The sequence below is a fragment of the Grampus griseus genome, assembly GCF_964374135.1.
Source record: "Grampus griseus genome assembly, chromosome: 1".
Lineage (NCBI taxonomy): Eukaryota > Metazoa > Chordata > Mammalia > Artiodactyla > Delphinidae > Grampus > Grampus griseus.
Genome location: NC_139017.1, coordinates 51987230 through 52010961, shown reverse-complemented (window position 1 = coordinate 52010961; position 23732 = coordinate 51987230). Strand labels below are relative to the sequence as shown.

General features: G+C 37.9%; 1 protein-coding gene across 1 annotated transcript in view; it reads left to right on the top strand.

The window, feature by feature from the left end:
• NME7 (NME/NM23 family member 7) overlaps positions 1 to 23732 on the top strand; it is a 262372-nt gene that overhangs the window by 257 nt on the left and 238383 nt on the right. The window lies entirely within an intron of this gene.

The following is a 23732-nucleotide window of genomic DNA, read 5'->3' as shown; positions in this document are numbered from 1 at the left end:
TACTGCTAAGCCTCGAGAGTAATGTGACAGGAAGTTTAGGGGTAAGACACTGAGTCTGTTAGTCTGAGGTGAGAGATTATTTCGAACATTTAAAATGTTTTCATTTTTCATCATTGCATTTTTGTTTTTCAAGCTCCCAGCTTCACCTTAACGCCCTTCATTTAATAGTATGTTGTGGTGTGTGTATAACGTTCTCATTACTGATCCGAACCTCCCTAGTTCCTGAAATCTTTGCTTTCTTGAGTGGCCGAGTACTGTCCCACACCCTGTCTAAGGGCCATATAGTAATAGCTGTATTTTGCATTAGCTCTCTTCTAGCCAGTTGATTACCTTCTAGGTCTGTGCTTTTTAACAGGAATGCCCCTCAAGATCACTTCTGGAAAATGCACTTGCTAGAGCCTCACCCCCAGAAATTCTGAATAAATAGGAATGGGGCTCCGTATTTGCATTTTGAAAAAGCCTGTAGATAATTCAGTCACGTGTTTGAAAGCACCAGGGTTCTAGTTAATTCACTTAATTACCAAATATTTTAAACACTTACAGGTAAAGAACTGGAAGATAGAGAGATGACTATTGTCAGATGAGTATAGCTATGAACTTAACAGAGACCCACCCACCACCCCTTCTCCAGTACTACTCAGCAATCCATTTTATTACTCCAATCTTCTGCTGCCCTTTTCCTTCCGAGCCCTTTCCACACCTTCACTTTACAAACCCTGTCCCTTCCCCTCCATTCTAAGCAGATGACAGAGTCTAACAGTCACTTTCTTTAACCTCATGCCCCAACCTATATATTGATCTATATTTTTTACCCATCATTCGGTCTTGTGTTTCTAGTTGATAGAAACAGGTGTTGAAGGATAATGCTTCCATCTTTGCCCTAAATCTTATTCCCTTCCATTCCTTACAAGACTTTTGCTTCAGGTTATAGTTCTTCTTTCCTGTGCTTTCAGCCTCTTCCTCTCCATTTCCTTCTCAGTGTTCAAGTCATACATCTTAAGAAAATGAAATAAAACAAAAGCCCTTCCCCTTCCTGTGTTTATCCAGTCCTCCCATCAATCTATCAGTAAACTTCTGGAAAGCATAGTGCTTCCATTTGTATCAAATTCTGCTCGGTCACTTACGTCCTCAACAGTCTGTTGTCTGAATTCCTCTCTAATGGCTTCATGAAGTTGTTCTTGCTTAAATTTCCAACGGCCTTTTAAGTGCCAAATCCAGTAATTTCTTCTCAAAATTTATTTTATTTAGCCTCTCTGACAGCTGAAGCTCATGGTTATTCATTCCCTCTTTTTTTCCACTGGCTTTGCCTGTTTTTAAAATGTCATTTTCTGGGACTCACTCTTTAATAATTTCACTTCTCAGTCTCTACGTTTTCCTTGGTTGATTTCATCCACACACACGAGTTCTACTAATGCCTAAGCATTCATTCTTAAATTTCAGTTTCATCTCAGACCTGTTAAGGCCTAGTTGCTTCCTGGACATCTCTACCTGGTTACTGCAGAGGCCCCTCAAACTTGTACTTACCATATTCAGTCGAAATTATTTGCTCATAGATTTGTCACACTTGCTAAACTGTGAACTGTTAGAGGAATGGGTCTTTCTTTTGTTCACTGCTGTTGCTTATATCATGTTAGGCACTCAGATATTTGTGAAATACTGTTTTTTGGTGCCTGTCATTCAGACCCCCCAACAACCCTAAGAGCAGTGAACTCCTCCTCGCACCCTCTGTCCTGGCTCGATTTGTGTGTGGTGGCTCTTTGAGAAATTGCGTGGTCAATGAAGGCTCTTCTGAGGAAGAGACTTTTGTCTTGAAGTCTGAGTGATAAAGTGCGATGATCTGAGGGAAGGGTTCTAGGCAGCACTAGCAAAAAGATCAAAAGAGCTTTGAGTATTGCAGGCACTGATCTTATGGTTTAATTTGAAAAAAAAATTGCTATTATTGATAGGTTATGAGGTGGTGTGTGGGTGACAGCAGTGGGGGGAGTATGGTGGAGTGTGAGATTCCAGTAGAGAGGTAGGTAAAGGGCAGACCACGTGTATATACTACAGCAGTGTTTTTGAAACTATAGTTGTGACCCATTATTCGGTCATGAAATTAGTTTGTGGTATGTAGCCAGCATTAAAAAAGAAGACACATGAAATAGACATTACCATATTGCCTATAGTAAGGGTCGCTTTCATGAAACTTTTGTTTTAAATTGTATGTATGTTATGTGTACTGGGTTATGACGCAGAATATATTTCTTACTGTGACTCGTGATCCACAAAGTTCAAGGTAAAATGTACTTTGAGCAAGACACACTTTAAATGGCAAAATAGTTGAGATCTCAAGGCATGCAGATTTCTTCTTCCTCCTTTGACCTAGTGACAATCTTATTGTGTGTCAGGATAAACTCTGAATTTAATGAAAGCCTACAATTGACTAGAGTTGAATTTTCAAATTTCTTTCTGCATCCAAATCTTTCTCTTATGTTAGTTGCTGTCGGTCCTTTATGAGAAAGAGTAGGCCTTTAGAAAAAGAGAGAAATGGATGTCCTTTCTCCGTGTTCAGTCTGGCCATGGGCATCTGTACTCTATCAAAGCTGATGGTCTCCATAAGCAGCTGAGGATGGAGTTTGTTTGCTCTGCTGGTCATTGCAATTAAATTATCTGCATCTGGTTTGTTACAGCTCTAGCTTCTAGCAACAGAATTGGGTTCTGGCTTCAAATTCCAGCATCACCTGTATCTTGTGAAGCAGAGATAGGCAACCGTAGTTAAGGATGTCTCACATGCATGCTGTTTAAGATAAAGAATATAATAGAGTCATCAATTTATTTACTTTTGTGCGTACAGAGAATAGAGATAATTCCAAGACTCTTCTGATTAATAAAGAGATATGAATGTTATATATCTTCTAAAATAGAGCATTGATTTGAATACTGTTACCCAATATGAACTGCTAGTATAAGGTCTTTAAAGATGATCAACTGTGTTCCACAAGAATTAGACTAAATAAATGTCTCAAAGTTGGTGTTTTAAAACAGCCTTCAAAGAGAGTTTCATGATTGCTGAATAAAGAACAGGATTTCATTCCATGAATTGTTTTTCAGTTTTCAACTTTATAAAGTTTTTTCTAAATAGGCTAACTGTCTTGCCACGTGCTTCTTTGCCATCCAGAATTCCTTATGTTACTTGAACTGCTAACTTGGAGGAACTAAAGTTTGAAAGCTAGGCAGGATTTTATTTACTACAACTGAATCAGAAAGTATAGAGCCTAAAATAAAAACCTGAAACTTAAAACATTTTCCCCTATATATTTTATTACGAATGCAGTCTAGAGCTTGTTATATTCTTCTTTAGCAGTTGTATTTGCAAAACTCCATAGCAACTGGTTAATATAATGCTTAATTTTCCTCTTTATCTTTTTTCCTGTCTTTTGTAGCTCTTTATCTTATTTCCTGTCTTTTTTCTGCCTTTTTGTCCCCCATCTTTTCTTTTTTCCCCTAGATTTATTGAGGTATAATTGACATAACACTGTGTAAGTTTAAGATGTACAATGTGTTAATTTGATGCACTTATCTATTACAAAATGATTGCCTCCATCTCTTAGATAATTACCGTTTCTTCTTTTTTTTGTGGGGGGGATACGCGGGCCTCTCACTGTTGTGGCTTCTCCCGTTGCGGAGCACAGGCTCCGGACGCGCAGGCTCAGCAGCCATGGCTCACGGGCCCAGCCGCTCCGCGGCATGTGGGATCTTCCCGGACCAGGGCACGAACCCGTATCCCCTGCATCGGCAGGCGGACTCTCAACCACTGTGCCACCAAGGAAGCCCACCGTTTCTTTTTTGTGATGCGAACATTTAAGATCTACTCTCTTCGAACAGATTGGTGGTTGCCAGAGGCAGAGTGGTGGAGGGGTCAGTGAAAGGGATGAAGGTGGTCAAAAGGTATAAACTTCTGGTTATAAAATAAATGTCATGGGAATATAATGGACAGCATGGTGACAATAGTTAATAATGCTCTATTGCATATTTGAAAGTCACTATGTGAGTAGACCTTAACAGTTCTCATAAGAAGAAATTTTGTAACCATGTATGGTGATGGGTGTTATTTAGACTTATTGTGGTGATCATTTTGCAATATATACTAATACTAAATCATTACGTTGTGCACCTGAAAGTAATACAATGTTATATTTGTCAATTGTATATTTTAAAAAAGCCAAAAACAAACAGAAAAAAAAGAAATCATTTTAGTGGGAACTAGGATTTTGACAAAAAAATTTACTATAAATTTGTTATAAAATGTTCCTAAGGACACTTTTGCTATTTTGTGTACTTAACACAGTGTGAATGATAAATCTTGTTTGCAAGGGGTAGGAACATAGGACCAGGCGGACCAGATTGAAGTCTCCAGCCTTTGACAGGGGCTGTTTGTAATGGGAGACTACCTAAATGTCTATCAATAGGGAGATGGCTAAGTAAACCATGGTGTGTCCATGCTGGGAATATTATGTAGCATTTAAGGAGATTGTTATAGATCTATATGTACCAACTTAGATAAGAATTTTTTTAGTGAATTTAGTTGCAGAATTGGTTGCAGAATATTTGTAGTTTCCAATGTATGTAAAAAAAAAAAAAAACCAGCAAAATACAAACCCACGTGATAGTACTATGTATTCTCTATGGAAATATTAGGCAAATATATAGACAAGCTGGTAACAGTGGTCACCTCTGTGTTTAGGGGAGAGTTTTGGATTTGGGGAGCTGATCAAAGGGAATTTGAGTCTGAACTGCAGTGGTTTTATTTTTTTATCAAGTGAAGTGAATTCCAGTATTACCTGTAGAACGAAAAATTGAATTAAAAAATGTTGCCACTATTGTATCCTTCTGTTTACATTGTACATTGACCAGCCCCTGATTCAAGGACTGGCTATGAATAATGAAATGTAATAAGAGAATGCTATTAAACATGCTAATATCCTTTTGGAAGAAAAAAATCTATTCTTTTAGCAACTTCAAGTATGTAATACAGCATTGTTAACTATAATGACCGTGCTATATACATTAGATCCCCAGAACTTATTCATCTTCTAACTGGATGTTTGTATCCTTTGACCAATACCTCCCCATTTCCCCCTTCCCCCAGCTCCTGGTACTCACCATTCTACTCTCTGTTTCTATAAGTCTGGCTTTTTAGATTCCACATATTAGTGATATCATACAGTATTTGTCTTTCTCTGTCTGATTTATTTCACTTAGTATAATGCCCTCAAGTTGCATCCATGTTGTCACAAAAGGCAGGAAGGGAAGGATTTGGGGTTTCATTCTAAATGCAATAGGATAATGTATCTCATACATTTTTCCTATTCCATCAAAATATTTTATTTTCCTTGGATCTGGACTTATTTAAATGTTAGCCATATTAGTTTGGTTGTTCAGTGCCTATTTTCATCTGTAACATTTATGATCTTGTAAACTTTGGAAAGAAAGGTTTTTTTTGTCCTGCTCTTATATTTGAAGATCAGAGACTAATTTCTCCCCTTATAATTGCCTTTTCATAATTTAATTGCCCTTTACTGGACCTTTTGTTTCCATAATATTTTCTGTAAGATGCGTCAGGCAGAGCCCCCCATTCCAGGTGGGTATGCATCATAGTTTCTACATGGTTATTAGGGATATTATGTGTTCTGCTGTGATTTCACCTGATACCTTTCTTAATAGGTCTATAGCATAAGATTGAAGTCCCTTGTTCTCCAGAAGTATCTCCAACATTTCCTATGAACCTTATATTCATTTTCCTGCAAAAACTGTCTAAGCTACTTCACTTCCAAAAGTTGGTATTTTAAGACTTTCTATTAAGTAGATGTGAGAAATTGTTGCTATTAAAATGTACTGCCCAATTCAAGTTTATTTTCTGATGCCAGGCACTTTGTCTAATTAAGTTGTTATTGTTATCTCTCCTGACTCATCCTATGTGCTATTCATTCTTCATGTTGCTTTATTCTTTAAAATGTATTTCTGTAGACATGCATAATGGCTCCAGGGTTTTCTGACATATGTAAATTTAAATTTCATTCTTTGTTTTCCATAGTTCTGGTACAAGTTAAACATATATTATGCTATATGCATTTTATATATTTATGTAATATATAAAATACAGGTAATACATAATGTATCAAAACATATAAAATATATACTTCATTTATATATATAATATTTAACTTACTCTGTTGTAGAGATGTAGTCATTTTTAGAGATTTGAAAATAGCTAAGTGCAAAAATATAATTGAATGCATCTGTAATATCACTCACTATATACAATCAGTATTAATATTTTAGAATATTATCTCAGTCACACACACACGTGTGTGTGTGTATATATATATATATATACACACACACAGATGTATATATCTCTTTTAAAATGTGATCCTATTGCATACATTGTTTACAAACTTTTTTTCACTTAATATGTCTTATACATTTTTCCAGATCAGTTTTAAGAACTACGTATATTCCTTCATTTAATCTGGTTTAACCAATCTATTTATTAATTTGGTCTTTTAACACCATAATAAACGTATTTTTTGCAGACACATTTTTACTCACATCATAATTATTTTCTTAGAATAAATTAGAAATAGAATAACTGGGTGAGAGGCCATGTGCATTTTTAAATCTTTTTGATATGCACTGCCAAATTACCTCCAGAAAGTTTTACCCGTTTGTACACTACTAGCAGTGTGCCATGGTGCCTGTGTCTCCTAATCTCTAACCTGATATTTCTATACATTTAATACATACATGTAACAATGGATTCGAACTCTTTCACTTTCTTTACCCAGTATAAAGAGAGAGAAAGATTATAAATCACTAATTTTCTATAGATGAAAAATGCTGTTAATACTTATGTAAAATATTTCTCTAATTATTTCACATCTTTCATAAACTGTTACAATTCAAAGTTTATTGACTGTATATACTGATGAAGATAGGAGTAACCTTTTCTAAACTATTATTCAAAGACAGATTATCCAGTCCTCTCTTGTCTGTTTTGAAGCAGCAGCTGATTGTAGTACAAAGGAACTGGTCTAGAGCTAGAAATCGAAAATTTTCAATCCTTATTGTAGTATTGGTTTCAGCACTTATTTACTGTGTGACATGTAATCTTTCTGGGCTTGTTTTCTCATCCATAAAATCAGAATGATAATTTCTGTTCATATTTTGTGACGATCAAATGAGGTAATGTATGTGAAAATAATTTATAAACTGTAATGTACTATACATATGAAATTTATTATTTTCATATTAACCAAACTACTACCTAATGAGAAGATGGTTGGAGAGAATGGAAGGTGATTAAAATCTAAAACAAGGGCTTCCCTCGTGGCGCAGTGGTTGAGAGTCCGCCTGCCGATGCAGGGGACACGGGTTCGTGCCCCGGTCCGGGAAGATCCCACATGCCGCGGAGCGGCTGGGCTCGTGAGCCATGGCTGCTGAGCCTGCGAGTCCGGAGCCTGTGCTCCGCAACGGGAGAGGCCACAGCAGTGAGAGGCCTGCGTACCGCAAAAAAAAAAAAAAATCTAAAACAAGTTTCAGAAGTAAATATTTGAGGTTAGTGGTGTTACTGTCCAATTTTGTGGATATTTAAAAATTTACTTTTATATCAGTATATTAAATACCATCTTCCTCAATTTCTATTAGAGATTCATTTTCCTAAGGAAGCAGTAAAAGGTCAGGGAAAAGGAAGGGGATGGGAGATGGCAGGAATAGTTATTGCGACCAGTTTCAATAACTCTCATGTCCTTTTGGGAGGAGACAGCTAAGCATGTCTGATATGTGTTTAGTAAGTATTAGATCTTGAGATCCATGAATTTCTGCCAAGCTTAAGTGGATTAGCTGGGAGCTAAGTTTTATTTGCTTTTATTACTGGTAGTCTTGAAATTTTATTATTCAATAATTTGATTGTGAAAATATAAAGGAGCCCTTTTTAGGCCTAATCTGTTTCTTGCTACAGAGGCTCAGAAATAGGGCTTTGGAAAAATGGAAAATCCCTCCATCTAGTGGCAGGTACAGGTCTATCATTTATGTTAAACCATCTTGCTCTTTTAAGTAGTTTTTTGAATTTTACTATATCTGCCCAAATCTCTGAAAGGCGAATATTTGTATATCTTAGGTATTTGAGTATTTTTCATAATTAAATAATTAAAAATTTTATCTCCAAAGGGAGAATGGATCCTATAATAATATGCTCACTTTCCCCCAGAATTTCCATTTAAAATCTAGTAATGGCCTTGAGAATTTATCTTGACTCTCAGTACACACATAGGTCGAGGCATGCATCACTAAAACATTTTTAGAAGCAAAATTGAAATACTAAGAAGTGAGGCAGAGCCTCTTGTACTCATCCTTCTGCCCTACTGTTGGGTTCCTGCTACATGCCATAAATCTGAGATACAAAGATGAATAAGACTAGATCTTTCTTTTAAGGAGCTCACAATCTTGGGGAAAGAGGGAAGGCAGGGAAGAGATAAACATGATATATTGTAACATTGTACTACTAACTTAGAGAAATTCAATTTCCTCATTTGTAAAATGAACATGATAATAATACTAACTCCCTCATAGGAATATTGTTATGATTAAAAGAGATAAAGTGCTTAGCTTAATGCTTTATACATTGTAAGCATCCAATAAATGTTAGCTGTTGCTACTACTGTTGTTATTGACAGGTGTTAAGATAGAGACCTGCTGAATGTAGGAACAGAGAGGAGAGACTAATCACTATGTAGGAGTGTTAATTAAAAACAAGATTAGTTAACTTTACACCTTTTTCTGTGTTATTTTTCACTCACTGAGTTTCACATTTTCTTCAACTTTGAATATATATAAATCCCAAATTAAACTTAGCATGCTAATGTCAACATCGATTCCTTAAATTTACTAGAAGGCATTTGGAAACAGTAGGAAAGTGTCACTGTGGTTCATTGTTCAAGCTTCAGCCTACTTAACAAATGTTTTGTTTTGTTTTTTCTCTTTCTTTTGAACATTTTTGCCTATTGACCCAGATGTCCCTTTGGGTGAGTTGTAGGTGGGCACAAGACACACACATCTGGTGACTATTGGGAAGTACTTGAGGTGTGCATATTAATATGATTTTAAAGCAGATTCTTTTTGGTTTAACCTTTCGAGATATACATCTTTAAAAGTTTACACCTTTTTTTACCCCAGAATTACATGGACTTCAGCCACAGTTACTATTCCATTTGCCTGAAATGCTTCTTCACTTTTTCCGACGCTTACATGACACCTCGTGGGAGAGGCCTTCCTAGCCCACTCAACCTAAAGTAGCACCTCCAGTTCCTCTGGTTCCCCTCCCCTTCTTCACTTTCTTTTTTCATTTTAGCACCTGACAGAAGCATTGCACAGCTGCAGGTTTAATAATGATAGTGCCTGATATTTACATAATATTTTCCATTTTTTAAGGCATTTAAGATTCTGAACTAATTCATAATGTCCTTTAGAGATAGGAATTGCATGTGAGGAGGAATATCAAAATCAGTAGAGAGCAGAGAAGCACGGACATTCAAAGAAGAATAATCATGCTCTGAAAAGGTAGTTGAAAAGAAGGGAAGTTAACTTTCCACTGAATTTCCCTGCTAGTCCCTTTGGTAAAGACCAGGAGTGGAGAACTGTTTTTGATCAAGGGCTGTTTACCACCAGAGAAAATCTAAAATTCTAAGTCTCAAACAGTAGGCTGTTGTATTCTGAGAGGGAACTCTAGATTCATTCATTCATTCAACAATTATTTTTAAGTTCCTATTATATACCAGGCACTGTTCTAGGCATCCAGGATATACAGCAATGACTGACAAAGTCCTACCCTTATGGAGCTAAAATTTCTGGGGGTGGGAAGTCACACAATAAACAAACATGTAATATAGTGTTAATTATTGATAAGTGCTATGGAAAAGTTAGATTATGGGAGAAGAGATTGAAGAAAGTAGAAGGAGGTGGTATTTATTGGATGGTCAGGGAAACCTCTCTAGATTGCTGACATATGAGCAGAAAGCTGAATGAAGTGATACTGTAGAGAGCCTTAACAACCCTAGCAGTGGAGTAGTCCAGGCAGAGGGAATAGCAAGGGCAAAGATTCTGAGGTGGGAGCCTGCTTGCTCTGTCCGGGGACCAGCAAGAAGGCCAGTAAGGTTGGAGCAGAGAAGAGTGAGGGAGAGAGTGGCAGAAATGTGCTTGAGAGGTAGCCTGAGGCCAGATCATATCAGCCCTATGTGGTATGAAATCATAAGCTCTTCGAGCTGAAGGAGACTTTGGATTTTTGTAAGACCAGTGTTTCTGAAACTGATGTTGGGACCCATTGGTGGATTATGAACTCTAAATTGTGAATAGCAACTAGCTTTTAAAAACAGTGTAAAATATTAGTACATTGCACATTCTACGATAAGAATTGTTTCATGGAACTTTTTTTTCCATTGTGGAGGGTGTATGTGTGTGTATTGGTTCTAGTGGAAATTGTAGTTCTTATTGTAGGTTCTGGTGAAAAAAAAAAAAGGAAAATGTGGGGCTTCCCTGGTGGCGCAGTGGTTGAGGGTCCGCCTGCCGATGCAGGGGACACGGGTTCGTGCCCCTGTCCGGGAAGATCCCACATGCCGCTGGGCCCGTGAGCTATGGACGCCGAGCCTGCGCGTCGTCCGAAGCCTGTGCTCTGCAACGGGAGAGGCCACAACAATGAGAGGCCCGTGTACCGCAAAAAAAAAAAAAAAAAAAAAAAAAAAAAGAAAATGTTTGTGAGCCACCAATCTAGTCTTATCCCCAAATTTTATAGATAAGGAAGCTAGGTTGGGAAGTACTCAGAGGCCCACATGTCTTCTCCCTCAGTGAGATGTTCTTGCTGCCACACTGTGCTCATGTCTAGATGCGGTGTGCATCGCTGTATGTAGATGTGACTGACTCCATACTGCTGTAGTACTAATTTCTTAAATAAGGGAAGGAATTAAAAACTTTATTTAGTCAATACCATATCAGTAAGTACCAACTTCAGTTCTGTTTTATGATCCTTTTTTACACTGTTTGTCTTATTTTCCTTTGCATTCTCTATTTTCTTAAATATCCTTTTATCTCCCTAGGAAAGAAAGCTGTCCAAAGTTTAGAGGTAGAGAGGGAGAGAAAGAAATCCAGGACCAAGAGAGAGGGAGAGGGACAGACATCTAAAATCCAGGAGAGAAAAGAGAGAAACCTCCAAGGCCAGGAGAGAGAAGGAAGTAGCGACGTCTCTGGCCCTGCCTATTCTTCCTACGGTCTCCACGATCCCCTCTGCCCCTTCCCGAAGGCTTAGTCTCCTGGGAATGCAGTGCTGGTGGAGAAGGGGCTCCATCTGCTTTCAAAGACATGCATTGAGAATTTATCTCTGTAATCTGCCTTCTGGCTCTCAGAGTGAGGACTGCGTAATGTGCCGAGGAGAGTGAGCTCCTGGAGATCAGGATTTATTTGTTGGGTTGGCCAAAAAGTTCATTCGGGATTTTTGTAAGATGTTACGGAAAAACCTGGACAAACTTTTTGGCCAACCCAATATTATGCTCCTTTGCATTCCCAGGCCTGGCCCATGGAGGCCCTCAGTAACTGTGTGCTTAAAAGACCTTCCTAATTAATACACTGAGCTGTCATGAAACTGTTCTTATCTGTTACAGCTAAATTGTCACTTATACAAACAATAAATCTGTAATATTAAAGGGAAGATTAGGCTCAAAAGAGACTTAATTTTTGAGAATTGCAAAGTTAAATTAATAAAATTTGATGATATTAATCCAAGGGTTAAAAATAAAAGATTCTTTTACACACACACACACACACACACACACATACACACATACACATACACACACATACATCAGATTACTCCCTTCCTTTTTTTTAAATGTCATGGGGAAGATATTCTTGAAATAGTTTAACTGGATTTTAAAAATTATTGTTTTAAATTGTTTAAAACCCTGCTATGTAATGTGTTAGATGTTAGAAAGCAAGTGAAGAGAATTCAGTGCATGTTATTCTTCTTTCATCAGAGTTGCTGTTTGAACCTGATAATTTCTTCAGTGGCTAAAAAAAATGCTTTAAACTTACTTGGGACTGGTTGGGGGAAAGATCAGAAAAGAACTGAGATTAGGTCCTTTTTTTATGCAAGGGATTAGAGAGGGATGAAATTGTTGACCTGGCATGTGTTGTCTTTTCAATAAAACATTTCTTAAAGCCCTGATGACTGGAAGGGGATCTATTAAAAACTAAGTTAACTTATTAGCTTATAAATCATAATGGGAGACCTACTTTTTTAATAACTAATATCTATCATTTATTTTATGCCTACTGTAAATTAAGTTCTTTTCATGTAAGGAAACAGTCTCAGGTTTGAAAGACCCAAGGTTATACTGCTGTTGAGTGGGAGGGCCCTGATTTGAACCTGGAAGTCTGGGCTCTTTCTAGTCTACTGCAGTTGAGACCAAGGTGTTTAAATTTTAAAAAATATTTTAGGAGTAAATTTCTGCTTGTTCATTTTTTTTTTTTTTGTAGCTATAGAGAAAAGTAAAGACTGTTTACTTCCTTTTGAAAAATCAATTTCTAGAGCATATGAGTGATACAAATTTTCTTCAAGAAGTCATAATTCTTATTTTGATACTCAATTGGGGCCTCTGCAAAATTACCATGATTTAATATATAATTTCAGGGCTCCAACTGAGGGGTGGTGTTTGTCACATGGCTGTGTGGCCTGGATATGTTGAAGTCCACACTGAACATTAGGTGGCACTCCTTTATCACTGGACGCATTCTCTCGGGAGCGATATCCTTTATGGATATTATTAGTTGCTCATTAATTTTAATTACATCAATGTGACATACGCATACCATTCATCTAGAAAGAACACAGTATCACAGATTATTTTTCATGAAGACACACACTTTTCCTTTTCATAAATTAGGAACCGGAAGCCTAGGTGATGAAAAGAATGGCCTCCTTTGGGATTAAACTTGAAAATGGTTTTTAAGAATCTGTTACTCCATCAAAATATCCTTTATCTTATTAAAAAAAAAAAAACAGTAAACTACTAAATTAAAATAACCCAGGAGTCACATGAAATAATGTAGGCAAAAACTTTTCCTAAAGATAGGGAAGATTACCCTAATATGTAGCTCTTCTGTTAGACTGTCTGATGATCAGTACTTCTGACACTTGCTGATATAGTCAAGGCTTTTGCCATTTTTACGGAAGTACGTTCATGCTTACAGCACCTTGAATCTGCATCTCAGAAATACTCAGACTCATTCCTTTTCGCATGAGGATAAAGCTAACAGAATCTGTAGCCAACTGTAGTTAATGCCGAATAGTAATAATTGCAGTGTATGAAAAGCTACATGTATATTTAACATCCACAGCACTCAGTATTTGAATTAGAGGAAAAATGGAACCAGTTGGATTTGCAAAGAGCTACCCTCCTCTGTCTCTGCAACCAGGGCCCTACATGCTGCTGTGCATGTTGCACTGCACATGCACAACTATGAGTGAATTGCAGATACGCTTATTTATTACATATTTTTCTAATAGATGACAGAAAGTGTTGTGAGGAAAGCACAACTTTTTCTGATTTGCACAGAACTACCAAGACTGCTAAGGAATAAGCTTCTCAAATTTCGACTCAGTGACACTGGCACTCAGTGCCATTGGCATTTTCCCTAGAGGGAAAAAAGTAGGAGAGGGAGCACAGGAGAGAGAAGGTGATATAAAAATAACATTCTAGGATGCGTCTAAATTGCTAAAAATGTTAGGGTGGGTTTAGGGCCTCCGCAGTGGAGGCAGGATGCCCTCCCACCTTATCTATCCCTCTTCTACCACCTTCAGGTCATATTGGCTTTTTTTTTTCTTGAATTCACCAAACTCCATCTCCTCTTTTTTTTTTTTTTTTTTTTTTGCGGTACGCGGCCCTCTCAGTGTTGTGGCCTATCCCGTTGCGGAGCACAGGCTCCGGACGCGCAGGCTCAGCGGCCGTGGCTCACGGGCCCAGCTGCTCCGCGGCACGTGGGATCTTCCCGGACCGGGGCATGAACCCGTGTCCCCTGCCTCGGCAGACAGACTCTCAACCACTGCGCCACCAGGGAAGCCCCTCCATCTCCTCTTTGAAGCTTTATGCTTTTTGTCTCTCTGGAATATTTCTCCCCACAGAATTCTGGATGAATGGCTTTTCCTTATCCTGGTTTTACTTCGAATGATATCTCCTCATAGTGGGCTTTACTGTCTATTCTAGTTGAAGGAAGACTCCTGGCTCTCTGTTCCTAATCATTAACACATTTACTTATGCATTGTATTGTCTTTATAACACTTATTATTACAGGAATTATACCATTTTTTTAACATGCTATGAAGAGAAACAGAAGGTTGGTAAACAAGCTCCATGTCAACAGGACATGTCTGTTTTGAATATCCCTATTGTCTGCCGCCGTGCCTGGCAAAGAGAAGGAGCTCAATATTTGTTGAATGAATGGAGGAGTAAATAAATTCAGCTTTTCAGGCATGAATAACGTTTAATTTGATAATGGCCAATGGATAAGTTCTGCTTTTTAAATTTATTTATTCATTCAACAAATATTTAATAACACCTATTATATGCCATACGTATACCTAGTCCCTTGGGATACAACCATGAATAAAACAGACAATTATTCCTGCCCTAAGAGGTCTTACATTCTATTGAAGGAGATATATAATAAATAATCAACATATTAAGAATAATATACATAATATTTGAAGGTGTTAAATGCTATAGGGAAAAAGTGGTCAGGGTGATGAACATTGGGAATGCTAGTAATGGTGGTAAGTGTCATTTAAAGGGACATGGCCAGAGTCAGTCTAATAGAGAAGATGATAGTTGAGCAAAGACTTGAGAGTGAGAAAGGATGAGCCATGAAGATGTTGGAGAAAAAGTATTCCAGGAAGTAGGGTAGCCAATGGATAGGCTCTTAGGTGGAGAATGCCCTGTGTTCAAGTAGCAGTGTGGCTGTGGCACAGTAAGCAAGAGTGACAGTTGTGGGAGATGAGATCAGGCAGGTACTGGGAGGCCAGATCTTGCAGGCCGTTGAAAGTGTGTTGACTTCATTCTGATAGAGAGAGGAAGTTTGAGTCTGCAGATTTTAGGAGGAGGGGTGAGGTGGTTCAACTTACATTTTTACAGCGTCTCTTTGGCTGCTTTTTTGAGAATAGATGTGGCAGGGGGCAGTGGTCAAGAGTGGAAGTAGAGAGACAAGTCATAAGGTATAATCTAGGCGAGAGTATGGTGGCGTGGAGTAGTGTAATTGCAGTGGAGGTAGTAGAGTGATTTGGTGGATATTCTTTGTAGGTAGAGCTAACAGGATTTCCTGATGGCTTGGGTCTGAGGTCTAAGAGAAAGAGTGAGTCAGGGATAGAGTTAAAAGACGACCCTTGGGGCTTCCCTGGTGGTGCAGTGGTTGAGAGTCCGCCTGCCGATGCACAGGACACGGGTTCGTGCCCTGGTCCGGGAGGATCCCACATGCTGCGGAGCGGCTGGGCCCGTGAGCCATGGCCGCTGAGCCTGCGCGTCCGGAGCCTGTGCTCCGCAACGGGAGAGGCCACAACAGTGAGAGGCCCGCGTACCGCAAAAAAAAAAAAAAAAAAAAAAAGATGACCCTTGGAGTATGGCCTAAGCAATGGTAAGGGTGGAGTTGCCATTAACAGAGATGTGGAAGACTGACGAGGAGCAAGTTTGGTAAGGGGCTGGAGCAGGAGTTCAGTTTGGAGCCTGTTAAATTAGAGATGTTTATTTAATATCTAAGGTAAGAGGCAGGTGGACATATGACCCTGAAATTTGGAAGAGGTCTAGTCTGAGAGCTGTCAGTATACGGAATTCATTTAAAGCCATGGACCAGACAATCATTAAGGGAGTGAGTGTAGATAGAAACAAGAGGTCCAAAGACCAAGACCTAGAGTACCTTAACATTAAGAAATCAACGAGAAATGCGTAAACTGGAAAAGAGATTACAAATCAGTAAGTTCAGCTTCTACCTTAAGAGACTAGATAGAGGGAAAAATAAGAACAAATTAAACATAAAACAAGAAGAGGGATGGAAATGAAGATTAGAGTGGAAACCAATAAAATAGGAAACTAAGAAACAATAGAGAAAATCAGTGAAACCAGAAATTCTTTCTTTGAAATGATTAACATAGATAAAACTTTAGTTAGACTGGCTAATAAAAGAAGACCAAAGATATAAATTACCAAAATTAGGAATGAAAGAGGAGCCATCTCTACTGACCCTACATAAATTAAAGGAATTATAATGAAATACTATGGACAACTTTATGCCATCAAATTAGACAACTTGGATGAAATGGGTGAAGTCCTTGAAAGATATAATTACGAAAACAGACTCAAGAACATGGAGAAAATCTGAATAGATCTATATCAGGCAAAGCACTTGAATGAGTTATAAAAAATCTTTCTGCAAGGATAAGCTCAGGCCCAAATGATCTCTCTGGTGAACTATATCAAACATTTAAAGAATAAACAATACCAACCTTTCAGGAAAATAGAGGAAGAGGAGTACTTCGCAACTCATCCTGTGAAGCCAGTATTACCCTTATACTGAAGCCAGAGGAAGACATTACAAGAAAAGAAAACTATTGATACTCCTTATTTGAATATAGATTTACCAATCCTCAACAAAATTTTAGTAAACTGAATCCTGCAACATATGGAATGGATTATACCACATGACCTAGTGGGATTTATACCAAGAATTCAAAGTTGATTTAATATCTGAAAATCATTAATTAATATAATTCACCTTATTAATAAAGGACAAAACCCACATGATCAGCAAACATACAAAAACATTTTTACAAAATCCAATACCATTCATAATAAAAATTCTCAACAAATAAGGAATAGAAGGAAAGTCCTTCAACCTGACTAAGGAGATTCACAGAAAACCTATAACTAACAACATACTTACTGGTGAAAATGTTAATGCTTTCTTCCTAAGATCAGGAATAAGGGGCAATGATGTCTGCTTTCACCAGTTTTATACAATGTTGTAATAGAAGTTTTAGCCATTGCAGTCAGGCAAGAAAAAAAGAGATAAGAGGCATGCAGATTGGATAGGAAGAAGTAAAACTGTCTTTATTCACAGATGGTATAACTGTATATGTAGAAAACCCTATGGAATCTACCACCCCCTGCCCCCAAACCAAAAAACTTTTATAACTAATGTGCTCAGTAAGGTTGCAGAATATAAGATCAATATACAAAATCAGTATTCAAAAATCAGTTGTATTTCTATGTACTACAATGTACAGTCTGAAAAGGAAATTAAGAAATAAATTCCATTTACAATAGCATCAAAAGAATAAATACTTAGGAATATTTTTTAGCAGAAGTGCAAGATATACACTGAAAACTACAAAACATTGCTGAGTAAAATTGTAAGATATATGGAGACATTCCATTTTCATGGATTGGAAGAATCAATATATTATGGTGGCATTTCTCTATAAACAGATAAATGGATTTGGTGCAATCCCTATCAAAATCCCAACAGATATTTTTTGCAGAAATTGACAAGCTGATCCTAAAATTGATATGGAAATGTGAAGGACTCAGAATAGTCAACAAAATTTTGAATAAAAAGACCAAAATTGGAGGACTTAGACTTCCTGATTTCAAACCTAACAATAAAGATACAGTAATCAGGGCTTCCCTGGTGGCGCAGTGGTTGAGAGTCCGCCTGCTGATGCAGGGGACGCGGGTTCGTGCCCTGGTCCGGGAAGATCCCACATGCCGTGGAGCGGCTGGGCCCGTGAGTCATGGCCGCTGAGCCTGCGCGTCCGGAGCCTGTGCTCTGCAACGGGAGAGGCCACAACAGTGAGAGACCCGCGTACCGCAAAAAAAAAAAAAAAGATACAGTAATCAAGAGAGTGTGGTACTGGTGTAAGGCTAGACATGGAGATCAGTGGAACAGGATTGAAAGTCCAGAAATGAACCTTTTATGGTAAGTTGATTTTCAACAAAAATGCCAGTGCAATTCAATGAAGAAACAGTAGTCTTTTCCACAAATGGTGCTGGGACAATTGGATATCCATATGCAAAAAGATAAGACTCTGAAATGTAATTCAAAGTGGATTATAGACCAAAATGTACAAGCTAAAACTATAAAGCTCTTAGAAGAAAATATAGGAATAAATATATGTGACCTTGGGTTAGGCAAAGCCCTTTTGGATATGACAACATAAGCACAAGTAACTGAAGGTGACCCCCTCCCCCCACTGCCCCCATGAAAATGATTTGGGACTGGCAGTGTGAGGCAGGAAGTACCTGTATTCCAAAGTATCATTCTGGGTCCTAGCAGGATATAGATATAGTATACTCAATTGGGATAATTGAAAAGTTTACTAAAGAGACTAATTATAGAGGTGTGGAGAGAAGTAAGAAAAGTTAACAAGGGATGGTTCAGTATGAGGGGAGGGACTAGCAACAGCAGGGAGCCAATACTACCTATAGACCTGTTCCCAGGGCAGAAGGAGAGAGCTAGCAGAGTAGCTGTAATGGGCAGATAGATTGACAGGAGCTGTGGCCTTTTGTAGAGAGGAGCAACTGACCAATGTGATCTGGCAGGGAGAAAGGAGAATAAATATCTTGACTTCACTTTTCTTCCTTTGATCTTTAGCCACTGCTTCCTACTGGCTGGACCCATGTGAAAGTCCAAGGACAAGGGAATCTTTTGATGAAGCTCATACTGGTTGGCTGGCCAAACTCAGAGCAGGTTAAAGAAGAGCATAGTGAAGGTCTAGAGGGACACATCGTAAATGGCTAGCACGTTCACTTCCAGGCCCAGTGGCATAGTGGCTATGGGATAAAGGCATAACAAAATTAGGCTTCGTATACTCGTGACCTTAGCAACAGCCCTTTGGATCAAGAAATTTATAGATACCACTTATATTCTAATCTTCTGTGTTATCAGATGACTTCTAGCCCAATAATGAAGTCAGTTGTCTAATTGAATATTAGGTGAATAGTGTGTAATTGCTTTAATAGTCTCTTGCCATTATAGTTAGACCCACTATTTCTTTTTTGGTTCAGATCCATTTCTCTTTTCGAATATTGTGGTTCAGATAATTGTTGACAAGTGGTCCCTGATGGATAACTCTTCTCCTGGAGTCACTTACTCTTTCATCAAGTGTATTTTTTTTTTGCGGTACGCGGGCTTCTCACTGTTGTGGCCTCTCCCTTTGCCGGAGCACAGGCTCCAGACGCGCAGGCTCAGCGGCCATGACTCACGGGCCCAGGCGCTCCGTGGCATGTGGGATCTTCCCGGACCGGGGCACGAACCTGTGTCCCCTGCATCAGCAGGCGGACTCTCAACCACTGTGCCACCAGGGAAGCCTCATCAAGTGTATTTTTTAAAGTGCTAGTCAGAGAAGCCATACTTATTCAAAAAAGTAAGAAAAAATGTCTTCCTTCTGAATTTTTCTGGAAATAGAAATAGACAAACAAATGGGTGTAGGGTTTTGTTTTTTATCTTGAGGAGTGGATTTTGCCATTTTATTAAGATCTTGTGCTAAACACATTTATTTACTCCTTTCGAACTTTATTTTGGTAGTATATAGTTGACTTTTTTATTAGGGGTCCCAGAACCAGGAAAATCACTTTGGAGCTTCAAAAGAAATAAATGATGTAGTCACTATCCTCCAGAAGCTCAGAATTTGGTTACAGAGAGAATTTATGTTGCACAAACCTGCCAGATGACGACCCAGCATTCTACTACGGAAACATCAGTCTGCCCATCAGGAAACAAGGGTCTTTGTTAAACTCTGTTACTTAGCAAGTCACAAAACTCTTGTGAAGTTACTTAATTTATTTGAACTTCTGTTTCCTTATCATTAATGTTCCTTTGATCTCTGAAATTCGGTGAAAATTAGATTCCAAGTATACAGAAATATCAGTTGGCTAGGGTTGGTCTGGAAAGACTTTTAACAATAATTGTGTTTTCTTTCAGCCTTGCTTTTCAGAGAGAAGATTTCCCCTAGTAGGCAGTATGTGGCATTGTTTTTTTACGTGGTATTTAACGTGGAGTTATTGTAAATTTTTACGGTAGTGATCTGCAGAAGTCTGAGAGGAAGAATTTTCAAGGATCTATAGGGCCCAAGCTGAAAAAGTTTCAAAAAGTCCTTTCTTCTCTGAAACTGGATATATGCCTTTTAAAATGATTCTTATTTGATCAGTTTCCTGATGTACACTTATACTATGGAAATGGTTCTTTTCTGGCATTTTTTACTCTGTAATAAAATTAAGCAGGCATTAAATGGAAGGTGCATTCCTAAGCATCATAGTTGGGGAAACACATGAGTTTGTGTTCTGTTTACTGCAGCATTGACTTTTTTTTTCTGTTAAAGACAAACAATAATGCATTCTACTTCTGAGATATTATCTCAAATGACTTTTTAAAAAGAAAACCTTGGAAATATGTAGAATCCTCACATTGAACATTGTATTTTTCACAAGGGGAGAAGATATTTGGCCTTAAACTGACTTTTTTTTAAAGATAAAAAGGATTACAACATTTTAACTTAATTCTTAAAGAATTTACATGGAAAAGGAAAATTAACTAAATTTAATAATTCGCCTAACTTTTCCTCCTAATGTAATTTGCTTGTCTGACTTTATTAATGAGAAATGCTAAGCTAGAGTTAGCAAATCAGAGTCTCTACATGAGATCCTTTTCACTTGAGCTCACCTTCTGTTTGCCTTTCGAGGTGAATTTATGAGGAAGAAATAGCCTTCTGAGAACAATCTGGACAGGTTTGAAAATGGTTTTGGCCACACTAAAGTTAAGGTTAATGTTTGACACAATTCAGTGTAAGAGAATACTTGATCCTTGAAGGAAGCCCTGGAGGAAGACTGGTAAAGATTTAGTACAAAACAAGTTATTGCCTAAAGTCTAGTCTGTGGTAATGGGAAAATACAAACCTTTTGGTTGTAGTCTTTTTCGTTTCTGTTGTACTTCTCACTGTGGCATCTAAGTAAAGCCATAGGAATTGCTATGTTTATTTGCCTACTAGTCAGGTAATAAATATTTAATGATCAACTGTGTTCTCAGAATGTTTGAGACAGTGAAGTTTGTTCTTTGGAGCCGCTTTTCACAAACCCTTACTGGAAGCAGCTGGCTTGACGTAGCAGGTTCTCATATACTGTTGATTTCTATTATAATGTCATTCAGGGTGGATGGAGGTACATAGAGACTTAGATTAAACTTTAGAAGACTGTTGAATGGTAAACTTTACCATCTGTATAGTTTACTCCAGAATGCCCTTGAAGTCACACAGAAGCAGGTATTTGGCTTAAAATAGATGGTGACTGACTCTTAAATATGCAACTTCTGAAAATCAGATTTCTGGTTTGTTTAAGACTGTTCTCCATATTGTATTCTATAACTCCATTTCAGTGTGATTTAAGCAAGGGAGCAGTTTAAACAAAAGTGTTTCGTTGCCTATTGTGACGTAGTTTTTTCTGAACTCTAGTATTGCAGAGTGCAACATACATTTTTCAGTGCATTGTTAGAATTACAAGTCTGACAAGTATGGCCTGATTTTTAGGCCATTGTTGTTGTGTTGCTTTTTAAGATGTGATTTGTTTCAATAAGCAGTTAAAATGAGAGTTTAGTTTTGGGTTCTGGAGATGTAGCAAACAGAGCAGTGTATGTAGGCTGCGTGGTCCTATTTCCCTTAGATCCCCTTTCCACCACTCTGAGGAGAGTGGTTAGGAACATGGGATCTGGAATCAAACTGCCTGGGTTCACTTGCTTCTAAGCTGGGTAGTCTTGAGTGTGTTTTTAAACCTACCTGAGTCAGTTTTACTATCTGTAAAGTACAGGTAATAATCTGTCTCTCTCATACTGTTATTCAGATAAAATACCTAAGTGTTTAGAACTAGGTGCTTAACACATAGCAGGTCCCTAATAGAAAGTGCTAGCTCTTGACTATCACTATTATTGTTCTTAGAGTATTAACTTATAATGATTTGTTTATATGTTTGGCTTTTACATTACTGACTTCCTTAAAGACCTCCTTAAAACCAGGGATTATTTCTTAGAAATCATTGAATGTACCATCAGAGCTCGGCACAAGAGAAGCAGTTAATAAATATTTTTGGAATGAATAAGTGAGCTCTCATCTGATCATATGTGGTCTGTTTTTTTCCCTCAATTTTTTTAATTGTGATAAATACACATAACATAAAATTTACCATTGTAACCAATTTTAGGTGTACAATTCAGTGGTATTAAATACATTCATAATGTTGTACAGCCATCACCACCAGCCATCTCCATAATTCTTGTCATCTTGTAACACTGAAACTCTATAACCAATAAACTATGACTCCCAATTTTCCTCTCCCCCAGCCCTGGCAACCACCATCCTGCTTTCTGTCTCTGTCGTTTTGATTACTCTGAGTACCTTGTGTAAATGGAATCAGGCAGTATTTATCTTTTTTGTGATTGGCTTATTTTACTCAGTATAATGTCTTCAACTTTCATCCATGTTGTGGCATATGTCAGAATTTCCTTCCTTTTTAAAGCCGAATAATATTCCATTGTAAGTGTATACCACATTTTGTTTATCCATTCATCCATTAATGGACACTGGATTGCTTCCACATTTTAGCTATTGTGAATAATGCTGCTATGAGCATGGGTATATAAATATCTCTTTGAGACCTGCTTTTAATTTTTTTTTTTTTTTTTTGCGGTACGCGGGCCTCTCACTGTTGTGGTCTCTCCCGTTGCGGAGCACAGGCTCCGGACGCGCAGGCTCAGCGGCCATGGCTCACGGGCCCAGCCGCTCCGCGGCATGTGGGATCTTCCCGGACTGGGGCACAAACCTGTGTCCCCTGTATTGGCAGGCGGACTCTCAACCACTGCGCCACCAGGGAAGCCCGATACCCTTCTTTTGGGTATATAAATGGTCTGTTTTTAAAGAAAAAAGATAAAACTGTGGACATTGAATTCCTGTAGGAAACAAAGGTAGACAGGAAAGAGAATATATATATATAAATATAAATATATATATATATCTCTAGGCTGTTTTGATCTCACATTCTTACTAGAAAAAGAAATAGAACATCTCTTCCTCCCTCATAAATGAGTGCTCAGTTATAATTTATACAGTACTGTATTAATACATTACATACATTGTGAATAATTCACAATAATAGAAACCTTAATAGGTTAAGAGTTAAAAAAAAGAAATGTTGAGTTATTTTTCCCCCAGTAGGATCTTAGAGAATATCTGGTGTAGAAACTTAGACACTCTTGGTATAGAAAAAGGTATTTTTATCAGACTTCGATTTATGTCCTGGTTCTGGCACTTAATAAATGTGGTTACTTAACCACTCTGTGCCCCAGGTTCCTATTCTGGAAAATGGGTGCAATCATAACAACCTCCTAGGGTTGTTGTAAGGACTAAGTGCAATAATATAGGCAAATAACTATCGTGCATGCTACATAGTAAGGGCTCAGTAAATGTTAGCAGCTCTAATAATAATACTGATAATAAATTAGAGTTATTGTTATGTTGATGACGATGATGATGTGTTTTGGAAGATATTTTTCCTCTGGGAATTTTTCATGAAGGTGCTAGATTTTATCTATTCTAATACATTTTTGGGGGGACTCTTAAGTCA